The 16,256-nt window shown below is 43.1% G+C and overlaps 1 protein-coding gene across 10 annotated transcripts in view; it reads right to left on the reverse strand.

The window, feature by feature from the left end:
* The window catches only part of camta1a (calmodulin binding transcription activator 1a), a 269,527-nt gene that overhangs the window by 145,530 nt on the left and 107,741 nt on the right, over positions 1-16,256 (reverse strand). The window lies entirely within an intron of this gene.

Here is a 16,256-nt window from a genome sequence, read left to right on the forward strand (position 1 = left end):
TCCGACCGGTAGCACAAACACTGGAAAGATGGAAACAGGGGTAGCGCAAGGAAACTCAGGCAGGTAAATGGAGACTGGCAAAAGTAAAGTGAAAGACAAAAGTGAAATGCAGCTAGGGTCAGATCATCTTCTGAGACCATCTTTGTAACGAAAGCTTTGATCAAGTTCTCCTCTGAGGACATCAAGGTGTAAAAGATTGACGTCTCTGTGCTTGAGAGTGAGCGGCTTTTAACATTTTTGGTCCAATCCTTCCCTAAATCCCTTTGATCTGCCCTTGACACTCCTCTGTGGATCAATCCAATCTTTACCTTTGAATAATAATTACACGCCAGTCTCACAATACTTACATGCATGTATATAGCTACATACTTCAGAAAAAAGCTGTAGATCCATTTTAGTCAGATTTTGTACAAAGAGATGCTGCAGACTCTGTGGTGAAAAAAATCCAAACTGCCACTGGCATAAATAGAGAAACTTTTTCATGTTTCCCTTGCTCACCCTGCCTACTGCACAGTCTGAGTGTAGTGGGAACACGCTAGACCATACCCGGCCATTTTCTTAGCAAACTAATGGGCAGAAATAAAAGCACTTTGGGTGCTGGTAGACAACCTAATGATTACTGGCGACAGCCAGCAATTCACTCTTCAGCAAGAACATTTGTCAGCTTCTCAGACTGTTGGAGAGAGAGCTAGACGCAAGGACAGACCCACTGCCATCTCCTGTCTATTCAGTTTCAAAGGATGTGCATCTCTCCTCATGTTGGAGTGTCAACAAACCTTAAAGTGTGCATGTATATAGTGTTCAAATGTTGTCTTGTTTGGTCTGTGAGGCTGAAGTTTGAAAAAAAAAAAAAGAAAGGTCTTCACCAAGGATTTAAGCTGTTACTTTGCCTGTTTACATGAAGCAATAAAGCCTCCAAAACACCACCTTCCTTCTCTATAGCATCAATTGGAAAAATAAAAGATGTATGTGGCACCACAAAGAGATAATATAAATGAGCTTTTTTTCCACACCATTTTACCATTCGCTCACACACACACCCCCACTCATACACGCACAATTTAAAATATGCACCACTGAAAGAAGGCTCCAATGTGTCACAAGTGACCTGGCAAAGAGACACATCACAGTGGCGATAGCACATAGGGATGCTGCAGGGCGCTGCAGTGTGAGGGGTTCCCAGGCTGGCAGGGGTCCCACTACAGAGAGGGTGGTATGACTGGCACTCTTGCCTCCAGGTGCAGGCTGAGAGATAATGCTGCGTTGATTAACTTCCTGTTCTCCTGCCATAACGACCGGAGGCAGTGAAGCCATGACAAGATGGAGTCTTGAATTAAGAAAAAGATAGGAAGGGGATGATGCTGTCAAGAGGAGCTCTCGGCTGCACTTCTCCTTTTATAACTTCTGCAATACGACAGGAAAAAAAAAAAACAATAAAGCAGCAAAAAGTACAACAGCAGCCAAAGTCTGCAAACTTTTTAAAGGAATGAGCAAAAACTGCCAGATTTTAAACTGGTGTAATGTTTAAGTGTCTATAATTTCACAGGCAAATAGAAAATATTTTACTACTGGTGACACAAAAAAGTTACGTATCTGTATACATACGTAAATTAATCAGAATAACATAGCAGTGATTACATTAATCCCAGCTATGCTGTGCCCATTTTGGGAAGGATAAAAAGCAACAGGAAGATCCTTCAGTGACTTCTGCACTTCCATCACTCTTGTCTTTAAAATCCAGCCACAGCCCCAGTGGCAGTGCATAGAATGAGTGCCTGCATGGTGTTGTATTAAAAAATAAAAAATAAAAGTAAGCCTCTACCTCTGGCTCTTTATGCCCCCCCCCCCCCCCCCCCCTCTCCGAACAGATGCCAGGGATTATTCCAAACCCCGGACCAACCATAAAGGTGCAATAATCTTATGGTGAGGAAACAAACAAAAACAGACGTGCAGCCATTAAACAGCTGCAAAGAGACAAAGTTTGCATGGGCGGCATAATGAGAGGCTAGCATGCGTTCAGGTTGAGCAACCACGCTTGCGGGTTAGTGCAAGAGTGGCGGAGGGGGAAGCAGGCAAGCACTGTGCTGAACACTGATGGTGCATCAAAGTCAAACCAGCAGCTGTCAATGGGCTCTGGACTCTATCTGTTGACCTGACTGCCTCTGGCCTGCTCGCGATCACGAGGGAAATATTCAGACGAGGCTTTCTGTACACACAGCTCCTGCCTCACTTTCCCTCTTAGGTTAGAATGCTGCTCATACACGGCTGTTTGTACTTCCTTCCTTTTCCCTCAGCCTCCCCACTGACAAGATCCTTGTTGGGGTTTTATCTCCAGGTGCGGTTGAGATACACTATACTGTATGAGTGAGGGCTATATTCAGCACAGCTTAAATTGAGGCAAACTCCCCTCCAAGCCTGATCTAAATAAATAACAATCAGTGTGAGCTACTGCAGCAGTGAACCAGAGAGTGACTCCTCTAATTGACACGGTGGTTGCAGAAAAGGGGGCCTTTCATTTTCCAGGGGAAAGAACAACCAGGAGCTGTTTGTTGTAACCCAGCCATCTCATTTGTTTCTTTTGTCTCTGTAAGAGGTGCAACACAATGTTAGCAGAGGGGGCTGCCCCAGAACATGACGGAGAAGTCTAGCAGATTCGGGGCTGATGGAGATGGAGAACGGTGAGTGTTTGTGTGTGTGACTCTGTCTACCACGTCACAATCAGAGGGCTTGATTACTGGTTACCTGTCTGGCCCAGGCACGCTATACGCTCTTCAGGAGGTTTCACTCTCTAGGAATCCCTTTTTGTTGGCTCCACACACCTTTCTCCTATGTAATCTCTCACTCACATTCTCTTTCTTCCCCTTTCCATACCCACTGAGGTGAAAAGGAAAGCCACCATAAGAAAATTTTCATTTTGAGATGACTGGCTTTTACTGTCTCGCCTTTCAAATGATATTTTCACTCAGGAGGTACAACATTTCCCCCAGAGAGAATCAGCTTTTGAAATGTCTACCTATTTGAAACTGGCGATGACACTAACATATTCATCCCTTTTCACTTCTTTGCACCAGAGAAGGGCGATGTGGAAAGCAGTAAACCCTCCGAATATAAACACTATTTGACTCATTCCACATTTTGATTGTCTAAAAATGTAATTGTGATCAACTGTTCCTAGGTTTGGTCAGATGTATTTCACTTTGCCCTTTATTATTGCACACAAGTCAGTCATACTGCACATAACAACAGTGTTTGATTAAGATTTTCCATGAGTTGAGGCCAGACTTTTTTTTCTGTACCTTCTGCTTTTCTCTCTCTCTCTCTCTCTCTCTCTCTCTCTCTCATACACACACTACAATCTTTGATTTATGGGAGAAAAGCGAGGTGTTGAGAGGACTAACGCTCTAGCATTTGGATGACAGACCTGATGACTTAAAACAAGTGTCGCTGTTCCATTAGAAGGAGAGATAGGAGTCTTCTGGCATTATCTCAGGACACATCAGACACCTGTCTCTAAACACCATCCATAATGCCTCTCCTTTCCCTGTGCATCCATGGTGCATTTGAGCCGACACAATGAGAGGTGGGCATGATACAGAGCTTGGAGGACAAAACTCTGAAACACATAGCAGCCTGGACCACCTCACATTAAGATACCCAAAGTTACATCACTGTCTGAAAATTTTATTTCGCTTTTAAAGCCCACAATTTACTAGACATATTATGTAAAAACATAGAGTAATGACTCATTCTTTGAGAGCTCAGCCACTTAAAACCAGTCTTCATCACCCCAAAAAAGGATTTAACAATTACAGCATATGTTTGTCCATTACAGTATTATTCCAGTTGTACTGGTCTGCCCTGACACTAATGAAATGCCACTTAATGAATAGCTGTATTAGAAAAACTAACTTTAGCAACAGTATTGATTGCAGTAAAAGCTTAAGCTAATGAAATGAATATGAGAGAGCAGGATGATGTGAAAGAATAGATGGAGCAAATGGTTAGAGAAAATGGTTAGAGAGCCGAGCACAGCGCCTCCAGCCTGCCTCATGGTGAAGTCCGGGGAACGCATCCTCAAAGCTTTGACCTTGCCCTGCACTTGAAAGCAAGAAGTGGATGAGAGGGGGCCATGGGAGGGATACAGTGAAAGGAGTCCTCTCTGATGACCTGGGTTTTGCTGTGGAGCGCCAGGTCATCTGATATTTCCTCCAGGGCAGCCGAGGAAACCAACCTGCCCAGGGCCAAGCACAAATGGACTGGAGGGGGCTTAGAAGGGGTGCAGGGTTTTTTGCTGAAGTTCTAGGCTATCAAAAGATTACACCAGAAAAAAATTTAAATGCAATTAGCCGCAGAAGAGATACGAGATGGGCACTGGAGAAAGAGATTCAAAAAAAAAAAAAAAAGGAGTAGGAAAGCTACAGAAAAGGATAAGAATAATCAAAAAGGAGAGTTGAGGAACAATGTTTAAAGTTTTTCCTCCCGTGACAGTGATAAATGCATTTAAAACAGGGGAAGCGTGAAGGTACGGTGATTAAAAAAAGTGCACTCCGGTTCGATTCTGCGAGCAAAAGGGCCTTTGCTGAATCATTTTGGGTTTTTTGTTTGTACTTCATGAATTCTTAATGCACTAGCAATAACGTATCAAACACTGTATCTATGTAATCTCATATGGCCATATTACTCTTTTAAGCTGGGGAAAGTAGCGAGGTGGAGTGAATCTATTTTAGCAAGCTGTAACCTCCAGCTAGCCTTTAAGATTGTTTGAGTACAGCTCATAACAGGGTGTAGTGGATCTGCTATCAAGATGAATGTTCAGGACAGACAAAGCGAGAGTAGTGAAGTGAGTGGGGTGAGAGAGAAACAGAGACACGGAAGGAGAGTGAGGGAGTTGAGAAAGTCAAAGTAAGCAACAATATAGAGTTTGATCCCAGAAACTGACTCAAAAGGTGAGTCCCTGTGCTGGGTCATAAAGATGCCCTCTGCAGCAACTGCTCATTAAGAACGGCATGGGGCTTCCCAGGGATGCCCATGGAGAAAGCAAGGGGTTAAAGCCACACTGTGCCTACTCTGTGACACCCCTGTCGAGAAGCAACAGAGTTGTTATGCTCTTGCTTAAATTCAACCACAAACCACCCTGTGCTTTGACAAATGATGTGCTAGGTTGGGCCATGTGCGTCGTAATTGCCGAGCCAAATTTCACATAGGAAAGGTGTGGTAGTTCACAGAAAAAGCATGTTCCTGCTTTACACTCAGTATAATTGTCCTGGACACATGTACACTGTCACCACAAAAGCCCTAACATATGTTTAAAACACACCTCGGGCAATTTTGTTCTGTTTCTCCATCTACTGTAACTCGTCAGCTGCTGCAGTCCAGCTCTTTCTTGGCATACAGGAGATGGGAAGAGTGGGACAAACCGTCCACTGCCCTACATTATACATAGTTCTGGGATCAATTTGGCATTGATCCTGGATAGCTTAGATGTTTTCCAGTAGTTGATCAATGCCTCTCTTCACATTTCTGCTTGGCATGCTGGTCATAAGACTGTTCTGAAAAAGGAGGCATTCTCCTGGGGAGCCTCCTTTTGCTCCTCAACGCTGCACGCCTCCTATAATCAATGTAGCCTACAGCAGCTGCTCTGCCAGCACTCTTTCAGTTTACTATATCACTTCTACACACTATGTACTGAACATTCGCAGAGAAGCTTCCTTGTTCTACTTGCTATTTCATTAGCCTAATTTATTACTCATTTATTATTGCAACAGTATGAAAAAATATTGGTGTGCATTCAACAGGGCTCTCGAGCATGTCTATGCTTACACACACACATACACACACGACCAAAGACACCTGCTTATACGGAGAGGTGACAAAGGTGAAACATGAACCATTTATATATTCTAAACTAATACAGAGGTTTCCATGAATGCCACGAGTGATCACTGAGTGGTATGGGGTATAAAAATTCATATGCTCATATGCGGCTGCTTTTACGGTCACGTGGCACCACACATATGGTTCAGGTTTTAGCTCATCTCCATAACTAGATCATCACTGCAATGAGCCGGTGGCTTGTGGAGATCAACATCATACTAAGACACTTCATTTTGGCTTTATAAAGCATTTGTTGCCCACAGAACAACTGGTCAGCAACCAAATAACCAGCTTGTAAAGTAGGTCTAGCCTTTGCGGGACAGTAGGTCACTTTGATAAGAAAAGAAAAAGAAATATGTTTTAATTATTATTCCTGAACTGCAACATTGTTTCACAAGACATCTGCAAATAGAATATATTAAGATGTAACTTATAACATAATCACAAAAGATTTGTAAGAAGCGCTCTACCCTTCCAGTTTTTATTCCCACTGCTCTGCTGGGACAGCTAGGGCCCCGCTAATGGGTCTAATGAGGACTTAATGACAGATTGAAGTGAGAAATAATTTGTGGTTATAAATAGTGCGGATTTTTTTTATTATTATTATATATTTATTAGTTAAAAAGAGCATTAATGCAATAAAATGTCCACATGTAATATGTAAGTTCTCATGATCACTGGTTTATCTATTGTACTATTGTGCCCTCATATAAATCGTGTGTAGGGGATTGACAACTTTGTCTCCCTCTCTGCCTTCTCTGCCACAGAACAAGAAGCTGCAGCCATACCCTGACAGACAGAAAGCGAGAGACCAGGACCAAGAGGAAGCTGGCATGAGACGGGATTGTTTTGGCTTCAGTGCCATGGCTGCTGTCTTGGATGTTCATTCAGAGGATGTAATTATTTGGCCCTGAAGGACCACAATGGTCAGTCACCACATCCCTAACTGAAACAACTCAGGATGCTCACATGCTTGTAAAGGCATTTGTGTGACCGTATCTTTGCATTGTAGATTCTATGTTTCCACCCATCTATGTGTCATTACATGGCAGACAGGCAGCAGCAGACAGAAAAGATGAGAGACAGAAAAAAGGAGAGAGATTAGTGTACAACTGAGCATGAGATAAACTAGGACCACTCGCAAAAATTTTATATGTGGGATTGGATTTACAGCATGTGGTGTTTGGGACACTGAATGAGAATTGAACGTAAAGTTGACTGAGATGAAATACATCCATCTTTGTCAGCCATAATTAGGCAGCATTGTGACCCTGTGTTTGTTGCTATCAATGTGTGTGTGTCTGCTGATGTAAAGCCCATATGGGACCTCCTACTGCTGTACCCTTGAGAGATGTGTCTTGTGTAATGATTCTATTACACCTCTCTATTCTTCTATCTCTCGCTCCCTCCCACCCCTCCTTTCCCTCAGGCTCTAACTTCTGGCAAGACTTTAAGATGTGTTGGAGGCTTAACAGAAAGATAAAGCACTACCTAAGTAAACAGCGAAAATAATGTGTATGTGCATGCAAATGCATTGTGGTGCTCTAAGGGGCACGGCGGGAAATGGCCAGGTTCACTTCTTGGGGCCCCGTGGCTGTCTGACCTCTGGCGTTTGCGCTGCATGTTCACTTCATCATCTATGCAGCAGGATGTCTGTTCCCCCCGCTGACAACCCAACCAAGGAGAACGGAGAGTGGCGGAGCCTCCATGATGCTGACCTTACCCTAGCCCCACTGCAGAGATACCAGGCTGTTGCCCCACTCTGCTGCTGAACTTTTCTCCCCCTAAAATACAACGTCTGTCCACCCAAAAAAAAAAAAAAGAGAGAGAGGAAGGGGCCTTCAAACTTTGTAAGGGATATGTTTTTCTCTGTGTATCCTGTCTCTCTAATTCTTTACTGCATGTTCTGTATTTGACAGATGCTCTTGCTTTGGTAGACAGCAGATACTCCATGTGCCATGTCACATACAGCTAACATCTGCCAAGTCAGTTTGACTCCTGATGTAATTTCAAAATGTGTTATTTGACTACAGACACAAATGTTACATTTTTTGCTTTCTTATGCTTTGAGTTAGAAATATATTGCAGTGAAAATCCACTAAGTTGGCATTAAATGTCATCTAAATACAAATGAGGTGTGACTTCTCTCTATATAGGATATAAAATCAAAGCACTATATCCACAAATATCACCCAAATTTGCCCAAAAGCTAAGAAGCGATGGTATCATGCATAAATGAAGTCACGGTAGAATCTAGAAGGTCACCATTCACTTTATATCAATCAATAATGTCACCTCTCATTCTGAGGCTCCTACAGGACCTATCCAGAGAGGGAAAATGAGAAGGGAAAAAAAATTGCCCCATCTTTCTTGAAAGGCACAAATGAGCAGGGTTCTGTCTCATGTGAGCCTGAAAGCCTATTTATTTCAGGCTCCAGAATCAATTAATGCCCGCATTATCCTCTGAATTCCACTATTCAGTGCAGCCAAATTACTGGGGCACCCTTGCATGAAACCAATTTCTAACTTTCAATGCAAGACATACCACAGACCTACCTACAGGTCTCCCTTCAAAATATTAGTTTCGAGCATGGTGCCATGCACGTAGGAGCATGTGGTGCCTATATGTGCATGTTCGTATATGCATTTTCCTAAGTGACATGCTGTACTGAGAATATGCTGGGTTATGTAAAATTTATGGTGTCTGGTTCTTCCTGTCCCCAATTTGCAAGCAGAGTAAAAGAGCTTCTAAATGCAAACAAATATAAAAAGTGACAGGAGAACAACCTGATTAAAGCCTGCTCACCATGTTAAAGGTTAAGTGGCGAATGGCAGCAAGGTGGATAAGGTGGAAAAAGAAAGAACAGCAAAAAAACAAATTGAAAAAGAGGCAGATTGTGTTTGTACTCTAACCAACTACAGTATAGTGTACATGTGCGGGAAACACAATGAAATGTGAGCCCACACTCTCCATCCACAGAGAGGGAAACACTCCGCTCTAGAGATAGAAAGAAAAGACACAGAGACATGACAAGTCTGAAATTTCACCAAAGGGATGGCTGGACCTCCAGCTCAGCCCAATTAGCTAGCAGAAACTCCTTATACACAGTCTGTACAACGTGCACACACACACACACACACGGACACACACACACTTTTAATTCTTACATGAACAATTTACATTCCTGCCACCCGCTTTCCGGTTCTTATCATCTCTGTACGCCTGTCAGCACACGTGTCCAGGAAAAACACACACGGGCAAACAAACTTTTCATGTAGACACACATACAGTGTTAATCCTCATAACAACTGCATTTTTTATCCGCCAATTCTTGTACCATCTCACTGACTGACGTGATTGTTCTGAAGTGGGTTTGAGTGCACATGTGTGCGTGTGAGTGTGTGTTCAGAGCGTCACCTGGCTGTGGTCGGTATTGTATGGCCTATCAGACAAGCCGTTCAGGGTTATCTCTTTCTCCCTTCTGTTTCTCTTGTGTTCATGTTACATTAGGGGAAAATTTGTGACTGCAAAGGTCACAGATGCCTGAAGTTAGACCAGCTTGCTGGCATGTGTGTTTTGTCAGCAGACCCTACCATCAGACATCTATGTAACTCTAACCGCACAACAGTTATTTGCATGCTCAAGGTCATTTTCCTCAAATGGGAGCTACCAAATCCTGAAGTGCTTCTGTACAGCTGTATAGGTTTCATTTGCACTTTTTACCCTACTGAGCTAAGTTTTCCTCAACTTTTCTGCCTCTATCTGCATACTCCCATCTGCCTTGTGTGCATTATCAGTCTCACATCTCTCTTCTCTAAAAGTTTGGCCCATTGAGAGGGGAAGCACAGGCTGCTCTTTGTAAAAACTGCTCTCTGCAGACGGTGGGGAATCGATCAGCCAGACGCACCAATGGCCTATTCCTTTGTGAACCCAGTCTGGCTGTGTGCAGCTCTCCACTGTTTATCTCCCTCACGTCGCTCTGTGGCTACATGCTCTTAATTAAACATGCCATGCGGCTATTAATTGTCAACCAGATTCAATTTGTTCGCTGGGCACACTGTGAATGGACCTCTCCTTGCAGAACAAAGGTGTCCGAACAGGCATGTCAGAGTTGAACAAAAGACCCCAGGCATCACTTCTATCTCTCACAGCCTGAGCTGCTACAGCTTGCAGAAAGCCATTGAATGAGGTGTTATCCCGGCAGGTTTCCAGGGAGGTGCTCAAGAGATGTTGAGAGAAAAGCTTCTTGTGAATTGTCACACAATCTTTTCTTAACCCAGTGACATTTGGGCAGAAACAAAGCACTCCATCAGAATTTTGCTGCTACACTGATGTAAGCTGTCATAATGATTTTACCTGCACAAATACACATTCGGTAAAATACTCCAAATCGACCTCATTTTTAAATCTTGTTAGGTTGTTTTTAAGAACTCTTTTGACAAATTGTGGAAACAAATAAATAAATAACCCAATGACTGCTGAGATGAATCTGGGAGTAAGCAGCTGCCAAGGCATAATATAATTCATGACCATGCATCAATGTTACTGGAGACTGCTCTAGCTCCCAGCCAGAACCCACGGAGCCTGGTGCCAACATATCCATCCCCCTGCAATTCTCTCATCTGTCCCACCTCTCAGTCACTTTGGCCATCACCTCAATCAATGCTCCTTCCTAAAAACCTAAAGCTCCGGCCCCTTACTGGTGCCAAGGAGGACTGGCTGGTGCTATTGTGTGGTGACCTAAAGCCCTCTACAATACAATGAGCCCCCTCAGTGCCACATAAGTCACACACAGGACAGATGCCAAGCCGAGAGTTGTCACACTCTCACATTAGGCTGTTTCACATATGAACTCCTGATAATGTCAGGATTCAGCCCCGAACATTGTTGGGAGTTGCATTTCACACACGTATCACACACGGAGGGAAACGCACGAGTGAGATAAAGGAAACTCTCCTTCAATGTGCGGTCAGTGCACAAAAGGCAAGACATGATAGAAAATTTAAGCTGTAACGAAAACTTTTACATTTACATTTAGTCATTTAGCAGACGCTTTTATCCCAAGCGACTTACAAGTGAGGTACAAGGCAAGCAAAAGCGTTTTTTACAGCACATCGGCGCCGTGCATCTGAAAAAAAGGTTCTATCACCAGACCACAATGGCAGTCAACTGAAACTACAGCCCATTCACTTTAAGTTAAATTAATTAATTAAATTCCCAATTCGGGACAGAGCACGGTGCTGCATGCACAAATTCAGGCACATGATACTACATTGTACTAGGGGGGCTCGAAATATAAAGTCCAGAAAATATAGGGAATGTTACTCCGACATTGGAATTCTCACTATGTCCAGGATTCGTATGTGAAACAGGCTTCAACAAAAAGAAAAACTGCCAATGCTGTGATTCCAGTTGAAAAGCCTAGAACTTACTCAACTAATACAATATTAATTAAAAATTACAAGTATATCATAAATAAAAAGCAGTACTGTAGTGCATGCTATTGTGCAGAGAGCCTTGTTCAAACACTGTGTTGTGGAATTTCTAATGAGAGTGAGGCAAAATAGGTGTTGTAGCACTGTTGAGAGTGGAGATCTTTTCCCAAGTGGGTTTCTGTGGCTGCCTTTTCAGCAATCCCAATATTTTGCTGCTGGTGAACTCACTGAGCAGTTGAGGAATTACTTATTTAAAAGATAAGGTTTCCTCTGTTGTCAGCAAAAAATGCCTCTTGTCTATAACAGGAGAAAACCAATGCAGTGTGAAATCAAAGGTCAGCCAAAGACAAATAGCACTAACAGGCGAGAGCAGGGGTGACAAACGCTCCCTCTATGTGCTCACCAAATTAATTAAGAGTGGAGATTCAACATGGCATCTCCACCACAAAGGAGAACAAGCTGCTTTGTTGTTGTTTCAGCAAGACTTAAAAATGGCACAAAAACTGCCTTTCTCTATTGTAATCAATATATGTTTACCTGTGTCTCTCAAATGACTCTTTCAATGAATGTTGCGCTGAGAAGTCACTGATCTCGATCTAGCCCCTGAGATGCCTCTGTTAAACTTGCTTCAGCCTCAAAACTCCAGGATCCTTGGGGCCCTGCATTAAACACCTTACCCCAGGCAGCCTGCTAATCCACAGCATTTGCAGGTGTCTCTGTCTGGCTGAGACTGCAAGATAAGCCCAAGCCTGAAGGAGAAAGCAGCAAGCAATAGACACAAAGTGCACATTTGTGTGTGTCTTTGATTCCAGTCCACTGTTAGTCACCTAGTTGGGGAGATGGGCTGAAAACAGCATGCCGGAGACCAAGCCTCGATAATGAAACCTCATCTGGGAACAGCTAGGAAGAAACATCTGCAACGGCTGCACTGCTGAAACGACATGACGATCATTTCCACGACTTACGTTACAGTAAGCTGCTGCTCAATGTTCTTTTACAGATCAGTGTATTGGAAATGTTAATACAGACTTGAGCTGGGACCACAAAGTTGTATTTGTGTCTTAGATAAGCATGAGAAGCCAGCATGCTGCCCTCAGGCACGGATCGCAGTGCACTCACCTAGCATTGATCTCAGTCACCATGTTCAGTCAACCAATACAGAAGCAGAAATTTAAATAAGTTGGAGATTAATTAGTCCAAAAGGTATTGATGCCATTTTAAATGTTGTATGGGATCACAGTGCTCAATTCATTCCACCAACATTTAAGTTGTAGTACAATGATCTCAAAACTCAAACTGAATACAGTCAAGGGCTTGAGACAGAAGGATGCATTTTATTTCATGAAATGTTCAACCCTCTTATTTGAGGGGGATTAATTCCACGAGAAAACAGTTGACTGGAAACTGAAAGCTTGTGCAACATAAAAGTTTGGGTAATTGGACAGTTGGTAATCTCCACATAAAATCCGAAGAATATATTGTATTTTAAAATGTTTCATTTATATATACATTGACAATTACGGGTCTAAGCCCGTGATGAGGAATATCTGCTGGAGAGAGCACAGCACCAAGTCAGAATGTACTAATCACAAGTAAGGTCGTGTTTAACTGTAGCTTTTGACCTTTTATTGCTCATTTATTGTTCATTAAGTGTGTGTGTGTCTGTGTGTGCAGGTTTCTGTGTGTGTCTTTTATGCGTTCTCTCTCCCCAGCGGGGGGCAGCACTACTCTGGCCTCAGCGCCTCCACCCACTCATCCATCCCACGTCTTGTCTAATTAAACATCGTTAACATTCATCCCAAGGTCTTATGCAGATGAGCATAGGGGGAATGTGGTGCACTGCGCATTAAGAAAACAACTTGGGGGGTGGCAGGGTGGTGAGCACAGGGATGAGATTGGGTTGAATCCGAATTGAGACGTGCATGGATATCTCCGATTTGACCTCATTCATCAATTAATTGCCACAATTAGTAGCAGGTGATGTGGAACCAAAGCTGAAAACGCTGCACTGTGCTGTCTCCACCCCCAGTTTGTTGACTGTGTGCATGAGGGCATATGTGTATGAAAGACAGGCACCTATAAAGAACTAAGCTAGGAAGCTTTGAATATGTCTGTGTGTGTGTGTGTACCTACTGTATGACCAGAAAGGCAGACAAATAGCCAAACTGACAGGCATCCAGCCAAGAACTGCCACTGGTGTCTCCTCAACAGAGCTGTGATCACAGCTCCGTCCTGTCATGTGGCTGTCACTCTGTCACACACACACCAAAAGCATGCTACAGCCGCACCAACGCCTGAGACTGTATGGTCCTATCTTAAAAGACACTATTCCTTTGAGCTTGGAGGGCACTCGAGGTGTAATTTGAACAGCATTTACCATTTTGCACATAACCAAGGCCCCAAATCGGCACCAGGGACAATATCACACCGGTAGAGAAATATTTTAATGGTGAATATATGACACATCATCAAAATGCCTAGAAGTAATAGAGGTTATGAGTGCATCAACGACCCTGTGTGAGGAGCCCTTGTTAGTTTCTTCTTTCAGATGGCTATTTTTAACAAATTCTAAATGTGCCTGCAAACATTTCATCTAAGTGAATGCAACATAAAAGCCATAAACCTGACATTAACTCTATATCTACTTCACAAAAATCTCAACAGGGATATTCTATGTGTGTGCCGGTGCATTTATCAGAGAAAACACAGTATTTAATCCAGGAGACTAAAACGGGATTAAGAGGCTGTGGTAACTGTTTTGGTTGAAGAAGTGCATCCCTGGCCAGTGAAGCGGGTGTGGCAGCAAGACTGTGAGTTATGTGTGTCGCACACTGACTCATATTTTTAAGGCCAAGCTGACGGTTGGCTATGCACGGCAGCACAGCACAGCACTTCCTAAGATCCTGTGTGTAACTGTCTGTGGAACAAGACCCCAAGAGAGAAGCCTGTTTAAACTCACTCACCTTCACCGCCAGCCAAAGTTCCAACTCTGTGCACGGTATGCATCCCACATGCACATGACTAAACATGCCAAAAAAAAAAAAAGAAAAAAAAACCCAACATGAACAACAACAAAATACTAATACACACACCTCACGCAAACTGTGTGCAAACATGGATCAGCACACCACACGTGGGCCTATGCAAAAATAAATGTTCCATCCTCAAAGGACTTCTGTCAAGTAGGCATGCATGAAAAAGCACAAAAAGCACTTTGCCCCATATACATATCTGATGCACAACAGCCAAGGTCAGTCTAAATCCTCTCCCTATTGGTAGCCACTTGAATCACCTTCAAGGATCAACAACTTTCATGGTGCTTTGTGTGTCTTTTTCATAAACATGCTATCCTTCTTGAGTTCTGGTCTCTATATCTGACTGATAAAGTCTTTGTAGGCTAGTCTTTAACAGTGCCATAGCAAAATCTAGAAGCAGGGGGTGCTGAGTAGACAGTCAAATCCTGGCAGTGAGGGTGAACAGGCGGGCTCAGGAAACGATGATGAAGTGCAGCATTAGTGTGGTGATTAACTCCTCCTGCTTTTCCTCCTCTCATTCAGTCCCATTTTCTCCCACTGTGGGAAGGAAGGGGAGCCTCTGATCAGTGCGTGTAAGATTCCCTAGACACAGCGTCCATCTGTGTGGGTGAGGTGGAAAGACAGCAGGCCTTCTTTACCAACTTGGTCACGAGATGTTTCCTCAGTGTCTCTCTCCATTACAAATGTTTCCTCTTAGGCTCTCCAGTCATCACTGAAATATTTATAAGACGTGTGCTCCATTTTGCAATGACATGATGTTACCATACTTTGGAGGATAAGCAGTAGTGGACCGAAAGCAGTGCACCTGATATTACCAGAGAACCACGATGCGCAATTAGTTGACGGTATACATTACTTTATTGTGATCGTCCTATTATGGCCGCATTCTGAAGGGCGCTGTATTTTATTTGCTCTGCTGTGGGAGCATCTTAGTGGGCACTCTGATGCATTTGCTCCTCTTTGGGGCAGCAGAGGGGTGATCACTCCTCCTGCTACCCCCTAAGTCTGACTGTGAGTATGAGTGTGTAAAAACAACATCTACATGCCATACAAATGCAAAGAAATACATTTTACATGGAACTGAAGACAATCTTGCCATCTGTAAAATAAAACATACAATACACATCATCTCTATTACCTTTATGGTCTCCATTGTACAAACGGTGAAATGTTGTGATGCATTGTGGAGAAAGGCAAAATCTGTAAAGAGTAGAGTATACTTATAACACAAGGTAGAACCCCCCCTGAAGAAATGTTTTCACTCTTCACAGTGCCATGTCAGCAAGCGTTACTGAAAAACAATTAGCCACCTGACAAACTCACCTGTCTCTGGGAGTCTGCATTACTAGATTTCATATGTGTTTTTAAAAGTAAATCTTTTATACTAACTCTGAAGTGATGTTGTTTTTAAGATCAAGCTTCTTCGCTGAGGCACACACAATATTAGAGAGGGATACTCCCGTCCAGCTACTATAATCCTTTCCTAGCATGCGATCAAAGGGCCAGGTGGCTGTTGCAAATGAACTGCACTCAATGGTGCAGTAATAGTTTTACCTCTTTGCCAGAGAGGTTATTCTGTGATCACATAGCCCCCACTCATATCAGATTGCATCACCAACCACGGCGCAGGGAAGTCCTTTTCTCTCACAGGTGCACATGAAAAAAAAGCTCAGACAAAGCTAGCCAGATAAAAACACAGACTGAGTCAGACTCCGGTTATGACTCCTGCAGATGACATTAACAGGGGCTTGTAATATTCTGCTGTATGAGCCAATTTCTCTTCCATTAACCATTATATTATACATAACTCATTGTTAATAAACTAGGCATTACTTTGCACAGACCCTGATGCTTCAATTCAAATATTCATTGGAACACAAAATTTACATTACTGACTATACATTTTTGTGG

Source organism: Channa argus, chromosome 13 (assembly GCF_033026475.1).
Source record: "Channa argus isolate prfri chromosome 13, Channa argus male v1.0, whole genome shotgun sequence".
NCBI classification, from domain to species: Eukaryota; Metazoa; Chordata; class Actinopteri; order Anabantiformes; family Channidae; genus Channa; species Channa argus.